Below are 12,654 nucleotides of genomic sequence, written 5' to 3' on the forward strand. Positions count from 1 at the left end.
ATGGGAGGTCCAGACAACAAATATGAATCCTTTTGCACATACAGTACTGCACTGTCAGTGAAGGCAAACATGGGTATATGGATGGATAGATGGGTGGACAGGCTAAACAATTAGGTATGTCTATGAAATGGGGAGTGTATCCAAGAACATACATAAGGTTGGCAGACAATGATCCTTTAAGTTTATGTGAATGATCAGAATTCTCAGGTATATAGTAGAGCTGACAGGGGCAAGTTTGTGGTCACTGCTTGGTCACAGCCAGCTACCCAGAGGAACCGAGTAGTTGAACCTGCGGGCTTGGGACCATAGTCTCAGGGGACATCAAGCTCAATTGGCATAACATACTATATAAAACATTGTTCCTCCTCCTACTTTGGCAAGTAGTGACTGGAATCTTGAAAGTTAGCAAGCTGCCATCTAGATTCAATTATGGTCTTTCCTCATCCAGGGCAAAGAGGAATGAAGAAAACCAAAATTCATGGAAACAATTAGTCCTAGTGACTGGTACACCATTTGATCTGCAGCCTATACAACTATGAGATCAGAAGAACTAGATGGTGCCCGGCTACCACTGACATCCACTTGGAAGGGGATCTATGTAGCAGATCTTTGATAGAGAATGAGAACAATGTGAAACAAAACTCAAAATCATTTGGAGAAAAAAAAGGGGGGGCAGGTTTGTGGGTCTGATAGAGTCTGGTGGAACCACTGAGACTATGGCCTCTAGCTGCCCGTCAGGTCTGGAATTGAACCCACACCGGTGGTTTCCAGCCAAACAGAAGACAGGCATATGAGTTGAACATTTACCTGAGGTAGATACACTCCTTGGAGAGAACAGTCATCAAGAAAGAAGGGCTGCCTATGCACAAGGAGACAGCTCAGGGGGCAGGAGTGCATGGAGGAAAGGACAATGGGAAGAGGTAACTATGGGGAGGAAGTGGGAGGGGACGTGTTGCATTGTAGTAAACTGTGGTCAATGTCATGAGACAAAGTATATGTAAAGTGCTGTATGGAAAGTGAATTTGCTCTGTAAATATTCACCCAAATCACACACACACAGACACACACAAAAGAATAATGTAGAATTTACAAAACACCACATAATGTGGATGAACTTGGAGAATATCATGCTGGTGAATAAGTCAATCACAAAAGGAGAATATTGTATTGGTTCATTACTGTAAAAAGTCAAGAAAATATTTATATATGGAAGGAAACTTTCTTTGTTGGTTACCAGGGGTAGGAGGAGAGGGGATGGAACACTAATGGATAGGTAGAGACAAGTATTGATTTGGGTGAAGGGAAGGGCAGTGTACCAAGTGTGAGTGATCAACATGGTAACATTGAGGAAGAGGAAGACATAGAGAGGTACATGAGAGGTACAGACTACAAAGATGAACTTTTTTACATGTACAGTACTGTATTGTTAGTGATGGAAAGCATTGAACTAAGGATGGTTAGATGTGTGGACAGGCTGAACAATCAGGTTATGTCTAGGCAGGGGGGAGTCTGCCTATGACCATGTATACTGTTGTCAGGTTCTTCATGTGTATTTGTATGTGCTTTTAGAATGTCCATGTGCATAGTTGATCTGAGAAGGGATAGGTTGTGGTGGCTTCTTGACCATAGCCAGATACACAGAGGGAGCAAGTAGATGGACCTGTGGGCTCAGGACCATGGTTGCAGGGGACAAGCTCACTTGGCATAACATACTACACAAAAAAGTTGTTCTACAGCTTATTTTGGTGAGTAAGATAAAAAAACAAGCTCAGTGCCCTCAAGTCGGATCCGACTCATAACGACCCCTCCTTGGGTTTCTGAGGTGGTATCATTACAGAAGTAGATTGCCCAACCTTCCTTCCAAGGAATAGCTTGTGGGTTTGAACAACCAGGCTTCTGGTTAGCAGTCAAATGCCTTAGGCACTACCCACTAGAGCTCCCATTTTGGTAAGTAACTACTGGAAACTCAACAGCCTGCAAGTGGTCATCGTGATGTGCAGATATGTCTCTCCTCATCCAGAGCAAAGAAGAATGAAGAAAACAAAAGATACATGGAAACAATTAGTCCAAATGACTGTTAGACCATGTGATCCTCAGCCTATTTGACCATGAGACCAGAAGAACTAGATGGTGCCAATGTACCAGTGTCAAGTATTCGGAGGGGGAGTGGAGGAGATCCTGGATAGAGTGTGAGAACAATGGTGAAAGAAAACTCAAAATCATAAAAAAAAAAGGGACTAGGTTTGCTGGTCTGATAGCGCCTGGTGAGACCCCTGAGTATACAGCCCCTTCATGTTTGGAATTGAACTCACGCCTGTGACTTCCAGCTCCAAAAAAGATAGGCATATGTGGTAAACATTCATATCGTGTAAATACACTACTTGGAGCTATCAACAATGGGAGAACAGAAGGGCAGTGTTTGCACAGGGAGACAGATTGGGGGAGTAGTGCAAGGGAGGGAAGGATACTGGGAAGAAGTAACTATGGGGTGGAAGTGGGAAGAAAGCTGTTACATTTTGGGGAATTACAGTCAATGTCATGAGAAAAAAATGTGTATGAACTGCTTTATGAAAAATGAAATTGCTTTGTAAAATTTCACCCAAATCACAAAAAAAATTTTTTAAAAAAGTAAGTACTCACAAAAATAATTCATTACATAGGCTTCTGACTGTTGACAAGTAAGATAAGAAGTCCTATAGATCTCTGGACATAAAACCACATTCAGGATGTTCTATAGATAAAGGAGAGGAGAATTTTCCCTTAATTAGATATGGCTGATATATTCAAGGAAGTCATATTCATATTCACTGACATTATCCGTTGCACAAGAACTCTCAGGAAAGGACAGTGCAAGTGTCACAGAAAACTAGGAATATACAAAACAACTGTCATCGCACACATAATTGTATTTCTTTTCAAGAACGGTAACAACACCTCTTCCTAAAATTGAAGGCTGTGGCTAATATAGTACTATCCTTATCACACTTCTTGTCACTTATGACCTAGACATGGACCCAATTCACCTCAACCAAAATAATCACAGTAGAAAGGATCCAATCCTTCCATATTTCAACCAGAAGATCTCTTGGAACACACAGAGCAAGACTCAAGTCTTTTAATGTTTCCAATGAACATTCAGTGAAGAGTGATTTTTTCACATGAGGAAGAAAGCATTAGGTCTTCACTCTTTTCAAAGTGGAATAAGTCAGGGCTTCTTGTGGCCTGAACTGCTAAAGCTAGTCTAGCCATCTCCAAGGCCTCACCATCAAAAACTGACATTATCCTTCACATTGGCAATTCTGCACAGAAAATTAGTCCTCTGTTATTTGGAGCTAAATTCAGGTGTCAGACTACTCAACGGTTCTTCTAATTCCAAGATTTATGGAAAAACTGTACTACTGAACATTAGGTTCTGGCTTCCATAGACAAAGGCATTCAATAATGGAAAGTTCACCACTGTTGATAGTATAGCTCTACATCCCATAAATATTTTAGAATAATACATTTCTCCCAATTAAATATGACACCAGGGTATCAAAAATCACTTGTGGAAATTGTTTCAAGTTCCTATAAATCCTAAATATTCAGCCATGAGGATCACCATCATTTAGTGTATCAGTCAAGGTCAAGAAAAAAAGAGGAGATATGTCTCATCTGATTCCCAAAACCCAATTTCATGTGGGCTGCATCTTCCTTGTCCAAAGGTCACATTAGACTAATTATGGTAACATAAAGACACCTATTTTGGATCCATAGAATGCAGATTTTCTTGGCAGTGCATTTGGTATAGGACTAGGGACTATATCTAATGGTAAATGAACCAGTCTACTCGGGACCAGAGTTTATGTGAAAGAAAGGCAATTTATTTTGATGCTGTACTTCAAGAAACCAGGGGAACTCACTCAATTCTGTCTCCTCAAGCCAAATCTTGAATTACAATTTTTGTTATTGTTGTTGGTAGGTGCCATTAAATCATCTCTGACTCACAGTGACATTTTGTACAACAGAACAAAACACTGCCTGGTCCTGTGCCAGCCTCACAGTCCTGGCTATACCTGAGCCCATTGTTGCAGCCACAATGTCAATCCATCTAGTTGAGGGCCTTCCCCTTTTTCGTTGACCCTCTACTTTACTAAGCATGATATCCTTCCCTAGGGAATGGTCCCTTCTGACAACATGACCAAAGTAAGTGAGACAAAGTCTGGCCATTCTCACTTCCATGGAGCATTCCACCTGCACTTCTTCCAAGACAGATTTGTTAGTTCTTTTATCAGTCCATGGTATTTTCAGCATTCTTCCCAACACCACAACTCAAAAGCATCAACTCTTCATCAATCTTCTTTATTCATTGTCCAACTCTCACATGCATATGAGGCAATTGAAAATACCATGGCTTGGGTAAGGCACACTTTAGTCTTCAAGGAGACATCTTTGCTCCCCAGCACTTGAAAAAAGTCTTTTGCAACAGATGTGCCCAATGCAATATCTCATCTGTTGTCTTGAGGGCTACATCCATTGGTTTTGATTGTAGAACCAAGTAATATTAAGTCTTTGACAACTTCAATTTTTTCTCTATTTATTGTGATGCTAACTTTTGGTCCAGTTGTGAGGATTTTTGTTTTCTTTATGTTGAGTTGTGTGGTAGTTCAGTTTCTGTGGCAACTTGGCTGGGCCTGGTTGAGTGGCTGGGCAGCTGGTGGTAGTTAATTCCCATCAGGAGACTGGCAATCAACTCCATGGTGGAATCTACTATGAGCAGCTGGGTAGCTGCCTTTGGGTATGTGGTGTGCTTCCTGTATATAAGGAGAAGCCTTTAGGTATGGTCTCTAGCTTATGACATGCATGTAGTTGTGTCATCGTTCAGCAGCCTGCTAAGCTCTGCCGACCTTGGGACTTGCAATGGACTTAAGTTAATGGCCTGCCGTATGGTTTGGTAACATCGGGACTGTGCCTTTTTACTTGTCAACCTTGGGGCTTCTCAGCCTCAGCAGCCTGCAGCTGTCTGAGTGAAGAAATGTCTCTAGCTCCAGTGGGCTGGGAGCAGGAGGCAGAGATGGACTCCAAGGTTGAGGGGCTTTCACCTAGCCCCTAGAGTAAAAAGGCACAGTCCCAATGTTATCAAACCACAGGGAAGGGCATTAACTTAAGTCCATTTTATGTCCCAAGGTTGGCAGAGCATAGCAGGCTGCTGAGTAACAACACGGCTACATGCAGGGTCCAAGTGTGCCATAGGCTAGAGACCATTCCCAAAGCTGCTGCTTATATGCGGAAGCAGACCACTTACCCAAAGCAGCTACTTAGCTGCTTGTGGTAGATCCCACCATGGAGTTGATTGCCCATGCATCATGGGGAATAACTACCACCAGCTGCTCATCCACTCAACCAGGCCCAGCCAAGTTGACACACAAACATAACTACCACAAGTTGTAATCCGTACTGCAGACTGTAGTCTTCAATCTTCATCTGTAAGTGCTTTAACTCACCCTCACTTTCAGGGAGCAAAGCTGTGTTGTCTGCATATCACAGGTTGTTAATGAATCTTCCTCCTGCATCTTCCTTGTTCAGAGGTCACATCAGACCAATCCTGATACCACATTCTTTTTCATATAGTCCAGCTTCTCAGGTTATTTGGTCAGCATACAGATTGAATAAGTATGGTGAAAAGATACAACCCTGACACACTTCCTGATTTTAAACATGCAGTGTCCCCTTGTTCTGTTTGAACAACAGCCTCCTGGTTGTACAGGTTTCTCATGAGTACAGTTAATTAGTCTAGAATTCCCATTCTTCTCAAAGTTATCCATAATTTGTTATGATCCATAAAATTGAATGCATTTGCATATTGATAAAACACAAGTAAACAACATTCTGGTATTCTTTGTTTCAGCCAAGATCCATCTGACATCGGCAATGTTATCCCTCATTCCACATCCTCTTCTGAATCCAGCTTACATTTCTGGAAGTTCTCTCTCAATATATCGTTGCAACTGTTTTTGAATTATCTTCAGTAAGATTTTACTTGTTTGCGATAATAATAGTATTGTTCAATTATTTCCACATTCTGTGGGATCACCTTTTTTTGGGATGGGTACAAATATGGATCTCTTCCAGTCAGTTGGACAGGTAGCTGTCTTCCTAATCACTTGGCATAGCTGAGTGAATGCTTTCAGAGTGGCATCCATTTGTTGAAATATCTCAAGGAGTATTCCCTCAAATCCTGTTACCTTGCTTTTTGCCAATCCCTTCAGTGCAGCTTCGACTTCTTCCTTCAATACCATTGGTTCTTGATCATATGCCACCCCCTGACATGGATGAAAATTGACCAATTCTTTTTGGTATAGTGACTCTGTATTATTTCCAGCTTCTTTTGATATTTCTTGCATCATTCAATATATTGTCCATAGAATCTTTCAATATTGTAACTCAAGGCTTAAATTTTTTCTGTAGTTCTTTCAGCTTGAGAAATGCCATGTGTGTTCTTCCCTTTTGGTTTTCTAACCTCAGTTCTCTGCACATTTCATTATAATAATTGACTTTGTCTTCTTGAGCTGCTCTTTGAAATCTTCTGTTCAGCTCTTTTATCTTATCATTTCTTCCATTTGCTTTAGCTACTCTCCACTCAAGGGTAAGTTTCAGAGTCTCTTCTGAGATCCATTTTGGTCTTTTCTTCCTTTACTCTCTTTTTAATGACCTTTTGCTTACTTCATGGATGATGTTCTTAATGTCATCCCAGAACTCCTCTGGTTTTTGGTCACTGGTGTTCAATGCATCAAATCTATTCTTTAGATGGTCTCTAAATTCAAGAGGGATATGATCAAGGTCAAATTTTGACTCTCATGAACTTGTTTTAATTGTCTTCAACTTCAAGTTGAACTTGCATATGAGCCATTGATGGTCTGTTGCACAGTCAGCTCTTGGCCTTATTCTGGCTGAAGATACTGAGTTCCTCCAACTCTTCTTGCTACATATATATTCAGTCTGATTTCTGTGTACTTGATCTGGTTAAGTGCACATGTATAGCTGTCATTTGTGTTGTTGAAAAATAAGTATTTTCAATGAATAAGTCATTGATTTTGCAAAATACTATCATGCAATCTCCATTTCTGTCACCAAGGCAATATTTTCCAACGGCTGGTGATTCTTCTTTATTTCCAACTTTTGCATTCCGATCACCAGTGATAATCAACACATGTCAATTGCATATTCAGCCAATCAGACTGCAGAAGTTGATAGAAATATTCAATTTCCTCATCTTTGGCTTTAGTGGTTGGTGCATAAATTTGCATAATAGTTGCATTATCTGGTCTTCCTTGTAGGCATATGGATCCTATCACTCACAGCATTGCACTTCAGGATAGATCTTGATATATTCTTTGTAATAATGAAACCATGCCATTCTTCAATTTTTTGTTCTGGCATAATAGATCATATGGTTGTCTGATTCAAAATGGCCAAAACCAGTCAATTTCAGCTTACTAATAGTACATACTAGTATTACTTACTAATATGCAATATTTTCCTTGTTACTCTTATACCTCACACCCTCTTGGTGAAAGGAGGTGTGGCCATCCCTCACTCCCATCCCATTTCTGGGCTGATAGTAATTCCATCCCAGTCTGTGTGCTCTGACAGAGCCTGGGTAGCCTGCTCCATCCAGCCCAGATTTTGTTTTCCTTTTTTTTTTTTTTTTTTCCTGTTTTAAAATGACTTTTTCCATCCTGTTTATTATTCGTTCTTCTTCCCTTCCAAGTTTCTAGTTTTCAGATTTTTCCCTCTTCCCCATTCCTGATCCTCATTTTTTTCTTTTGGTTAACCCCATTCCTTATTTTTCTTTTGCCTTTTTTTTTTTTTTTTTTGCCTTTTTCTTAATTATTCTCCTACTCTACCTCTTTTATTACTCACTCCACAGATATTGCAGGTTTTTTTCTTTTTCTTTTCTTTTCTTTCTTTTTTTTTTTTTTGTTAGTGATTTTTCCAGTGTGTTTATGTGATGTGTCTTTTTGTCTGCTTGCTTTTACTTTGTTGATGGTTTTTTAATCACTATTTGTTCTGAGTGGGAGACAGCAACTATGCCTATATGATGCAACCACACCCACACCTCCTGCAGCTCCACTTACTGAGAGACACCACTTCCTTCTCCATCAACTGGCCAGTGATAAATGACCATCAAGAAGATCCTGACTTACCCTTTACTGCTCTTCACAAACAATTAATAGAGATCTAAATACAACAATTTCACAATGTCTCAGAGACAATAGACCATCCCACTCCACACAAGAAAGGAAGATAAGGCAGTAGAAACAAGGGAGCAGGAAGGAAGAAGCAACATTTGAAATCCTTAATATAGAATTCAAAAGAATTACATCTTCAAAGGATTGAGAGACAAATCAAGGGAAACACTGACAAAATTAAGGAAAACACAGACAAAATGCTAGAACAATTTCAGAAGAAAATACAAGAACAAAATGATAAAATAAATAAAAAATTAGTAATGATACAAAATCTACAGATAGAAATCCAGAAGATTAATACTAAATTTTCAGAAATAGATAACAGATTGGAAGGACAAAGAGTAGAATTGAAACAATGGAAGACAGAATTAAAGAGATTGAAGACAAATATCTGAATACATCTTTGAAAGGGACCAATCAGAAGAAAGATCACAACAAAATGATGAAAGCCTAATGTTCATGCAGGATACTATCAGAAGGAATAATCTACATCTAATCAGAATTCCAGAAAAGGAAAAGAAAAGATTACCACTGAGGAAATTGTCCAAGGTTTTGTGGAAGAGAATTTCCCTGATAGGATGAAAGATGAGAATACATCCATTAAGGAAGTCCAACAAACCCCAAACAGGATAGACCCCAAAAGAAAATCACCAAGATATATCATCATCAATTTCACCAAAACCAAAGACAAGGAAAGAATCCTGAAAGCAGCATGGGAAAAATGAAAAGTTACCTACAAAGGACAACCAATAATAATAAACTCTGATTTCTCAACAGAAACCATTCTAGCGAGAAGGCAATGGGATGGTATATATAAAACCCTGAAAGAGAAAATTTTCCAACCAAGAATTACATACCCAGCAAAATTGTCCCTCAAATATGATGGTGCAATTAGGAGATTTCCAGATAAGCAGATATTCAGGGAATTTGTTAAAACCAGACCACCTTACAAGAGATACTAAAGGGAGTCCTTTGAACAGAGAACCAATAACAATAAACAACAACCAACCATTAGTACATAAGATGACATAACCCAGAAACCAACACAGCTATGGAAGTACCCAACATAAAATAAGCTTACAAGATTGTAAATGGAACCATGGAAACATCAATTGGCAAATGAGGACAACTACTAAACAAAAAGAGGGAAAATACTGTGTAGTTACAGAACTTCTAAATGATGAGGAAGTCAAGAGAGTTATAAGATAGAATGGACTGTTCTAAACTCGAGCAGAAAATTATAAATCACAGGGTAACCTCAAAAAAAAAAAAGACAGACATTCACAACACAATAGAAAAGAGGACAAGCACAAATATTTAGCAAATACTAAAACAATAACAACAAAGGAAAGGCTAACATGATTCATAAACATAATGAGCTCAGCACAGAAAATTATATGGAACAAAGTAACCAGAAACTTCATGGAAAAACACATAACAAAATGAGAGCAACCAATTCATAGTTGTCGATAATCACACTGAATGTCAATGGATTAAATGTACCACTCAAGAGATGGAGAGTTGCAGGCTGGATAAGAAGACATAACCCATCAATATGTTGTCTCCAAGAGACACACCTTAGAGACAAAGACAAAAATAGACTAAAAATCAAAGGTTGGAAAAAGAGAAATCAAGCAAATGGTAAACAAAAAAGAGCAGGAGTGGCAATGTTAATTTCTGATAAAAATTGACTTTAAGACAAAAGCCACCATAAGAGACAATCAAGGACATTATGTAGTGATTAAAGGATCAATTGAACAAGAAGATATAACCATAATAAATCTCTATGGACCCAATGAAAGAGCCCTAAAATACATAAATCAGACTATAACAGAATTGAAAAGGCAAATAGGTGAGTACACAGTCATAGTAAGAGACTTTAATAAACCCCTTTCAATGAAAGATAGAACAACTGCAAAGAAACTCAACAAAGATGCAGAAGAGCTAAACAATACAACCCACCAACTTGACATTATATACATTGTGGTAGTTAAGTTTGTGAGTCATCTTGGCAGGGCCTGGTTGAGTGGCTGAGCAGCTGGATATAGTATACCCCATGATGAGACTGGTAATCAACTCCATGGTGGAATCTACTGTGAGCAGCTGAGTAGCTGCCTTAGGGATGTAGTCTGCTTCCTGTACACAAGGAGAAGCTTTGGGGAACGGCCTGTCGCTTATGGCTCGCTTGAACCCTGCATGTAGCTGAGTCGTTCAGCAGCCTGCTGTGCTCTGCCAATCTTGGGACTTTTAATGAACTTGAATTAATGGCTTTCCATGTGGTTTGGTAACATCAGGGTTGTGCCTTTAGGGTTGTCAACCTTGGGCTTGTTAGTCTCAGAAGCCGGCAGCTGAGTGAAGAAAAGCCTCCAGCTTCAGTGGGTTTGGAGCAGGAGACAGGGCAGAAGCCCAAGGTTGAATGTCTTCCACCTAGCTCTAGACCCCAACACGTTTTGAACTTGGACTTAAAGCCTCCAAACTGTAAAAGTAAAACTGTTTGTTAAAGCCATCCCATTTGTGATATATTTTTGTCAGAGTGGCACTAGGTAACAAGTACAGACATCTACAAAGCACTTCATCCAACAACAGCATAATATACATTCTTTTCCAGTGCATATGGAACATTTTCCATGAGAGACCATATGTTAGGCCATAAAGCAAGCCTTAATAAATTTAAAAACATCAAAATATTGCAATGCATCTTCTCAGATCATAATGTTATCAAATTAGAAATCAACAATAGGAAGATCAATGGAAAAATAGCAAACACATGGAAACTGAACAACACCCTCCTTAAGAACAAATGGATAATATAAGAAATAAAAAATAAAATAAAAAAATTCCTTGAATCAAATGAGAATTAAAAGACAACATATCAAAATCTTTGGGACACAGCAAAAAACGGTGATCAGAGGTCAATTTATAGCAACAAACGCACACATCCAAAAAGAAGAAAGAGTCAAAATCAACACTTTAAACCAACGTCTCCAAAATTAACAATAAGGAAATTATACATATTCAGTAATTTTCTGGGGAACCTAATCCATATTCAAAGCAAAGCACAGTAGGGACTACTTTTGGACAGGAACTGGCCTTGAAACTCTTCACTTCAGATTAACTTCCCTGAACTTTAGGTTGCTACACTTTGGTTCCTTCCAGTCTTCTGACAGCACCTATGTTCTAGGCAAGTCATCCATGGGACACAGACCCTCTTTACTATTATACTTGGGGGATTAAACTAGTTTTAATCTTTTCCTGAATTTCATAATTTCCTGGTTCCTGAAACACAATGATTATGTACAAGCTAACAAACACAATGGTTAAACACAAGCTGATATAATGGTTAAGCACATGCTGACACAACAGTTAAATGAAAACGGAGGGAGTTTAGAAACTCAGAGTTTATAGTTTGAAGTCACACAAATACAGGGAAAGAGCAAAGGAATGAGACTGGAAATCAACAGAGACAGACATTTTTGATCACTTGAGGAAGGTGAAAGTATTAAAATAGAAGTCCAATTACTAGTAAATGAATAATGTTTGGCAAGAAGAGTTTCCTGCTGGGCCTTCGTGTAATCCTATTGACCAGGATTGTGACATCATCATCTCTCTTCAGGACAAGTTGATATGTAATGATTGACACCAGCCGTGGCTCTCCCCAGGCATACATCCCCTTGACCTCAAGATGTTTACCACACTTATCTTCCTTCCAATCTAGTGTCAAACTGGATTGGAGTGTCCACATATCCTATGCTGGAATGGCCACAGGGACAGAAGACCAAGAGATAGTCTTTAGCAAGACCATCTCTTTTGGGAGAAATATCATTGTTTATTTCCTCAAGGTTATGACTTTTTCTAGCTATTTCCAAAAGTGTCAATAATGTCAGTTCTCCCACACATAATCTGTAGGCTGCTTATCACTGACAAAAAATGAGATAAGATCAAAGCCCATAGGTCTCTGGACCTATGACAGCTTTTCAAGATGTTACAAAGAGTAAATGGTAATACCCAACTTTATGCTCTGGCCTCCAGTAGCAGAGATGTTCGATTATGGAAGTTTACCAGTGGTGCCAGTACAGGTCTTATCCATCCACATCTCATAAACACTTTAGAAAACCACAGTTTTCCAGTTTTACATTTCTCCTAATTCAATATGACATGTCAGATGAGGTACTGTTGTTAGGTGCTGTCGAGTCATTTTCAACTGATAGCAACCCCATGCACAGCAGAACGAAACACCGCCTGATCTCGTGCCAGCTCCATGATCCCTGCAACAGTTGAGCCCATTGTCACAGCCACTGTGTCAATCCATCTCGTTGAAGGCCTTCCCCTCTTTTGTTGACCCTCCCCCTTACCAAGCATGACATCCTTCTCCAGGGAATGGTCCCTTCTGACAACATGACCAAAGTAGGTGAGACAAAGTCTG

General features: G+C 39.3%; 1 non-coding gene across 1 annotated transcript; it reads right to left on the reverse strand.

Moving 5' to 3' along the window:
* Positions 1–11,790: 11,790 nt before the first annotated feature.
* On the reverse strand, positions 11,791–11,871 carry LOC122150459. The gene has a single exon (XR_006163677.1). It is a non-coding gene; the product is annotated as a small nucleolar RNA SNORD115 (small nucleolar RNA).
* Between the last annotated feature and the right edge of the window lie 783 nt (positions 11,872–12,654).

The sequence above is a fragment of the Orycteropus afer genome, unplaced genomic scaffold (assembly GCF_000298275.1).
Source record: "Orycteropus afer afer isolate SDZICR_OR568_19922 unplaced genomic scaffold, OryAfe1.0 scaffold00146, whole genome shotgun sequence".
NCBI lineage: Eukaryota > Metazoa > Chordata > Mammalia > Tubulidentata > Orycteropodidae > Orycteropus > Orycteropus afer.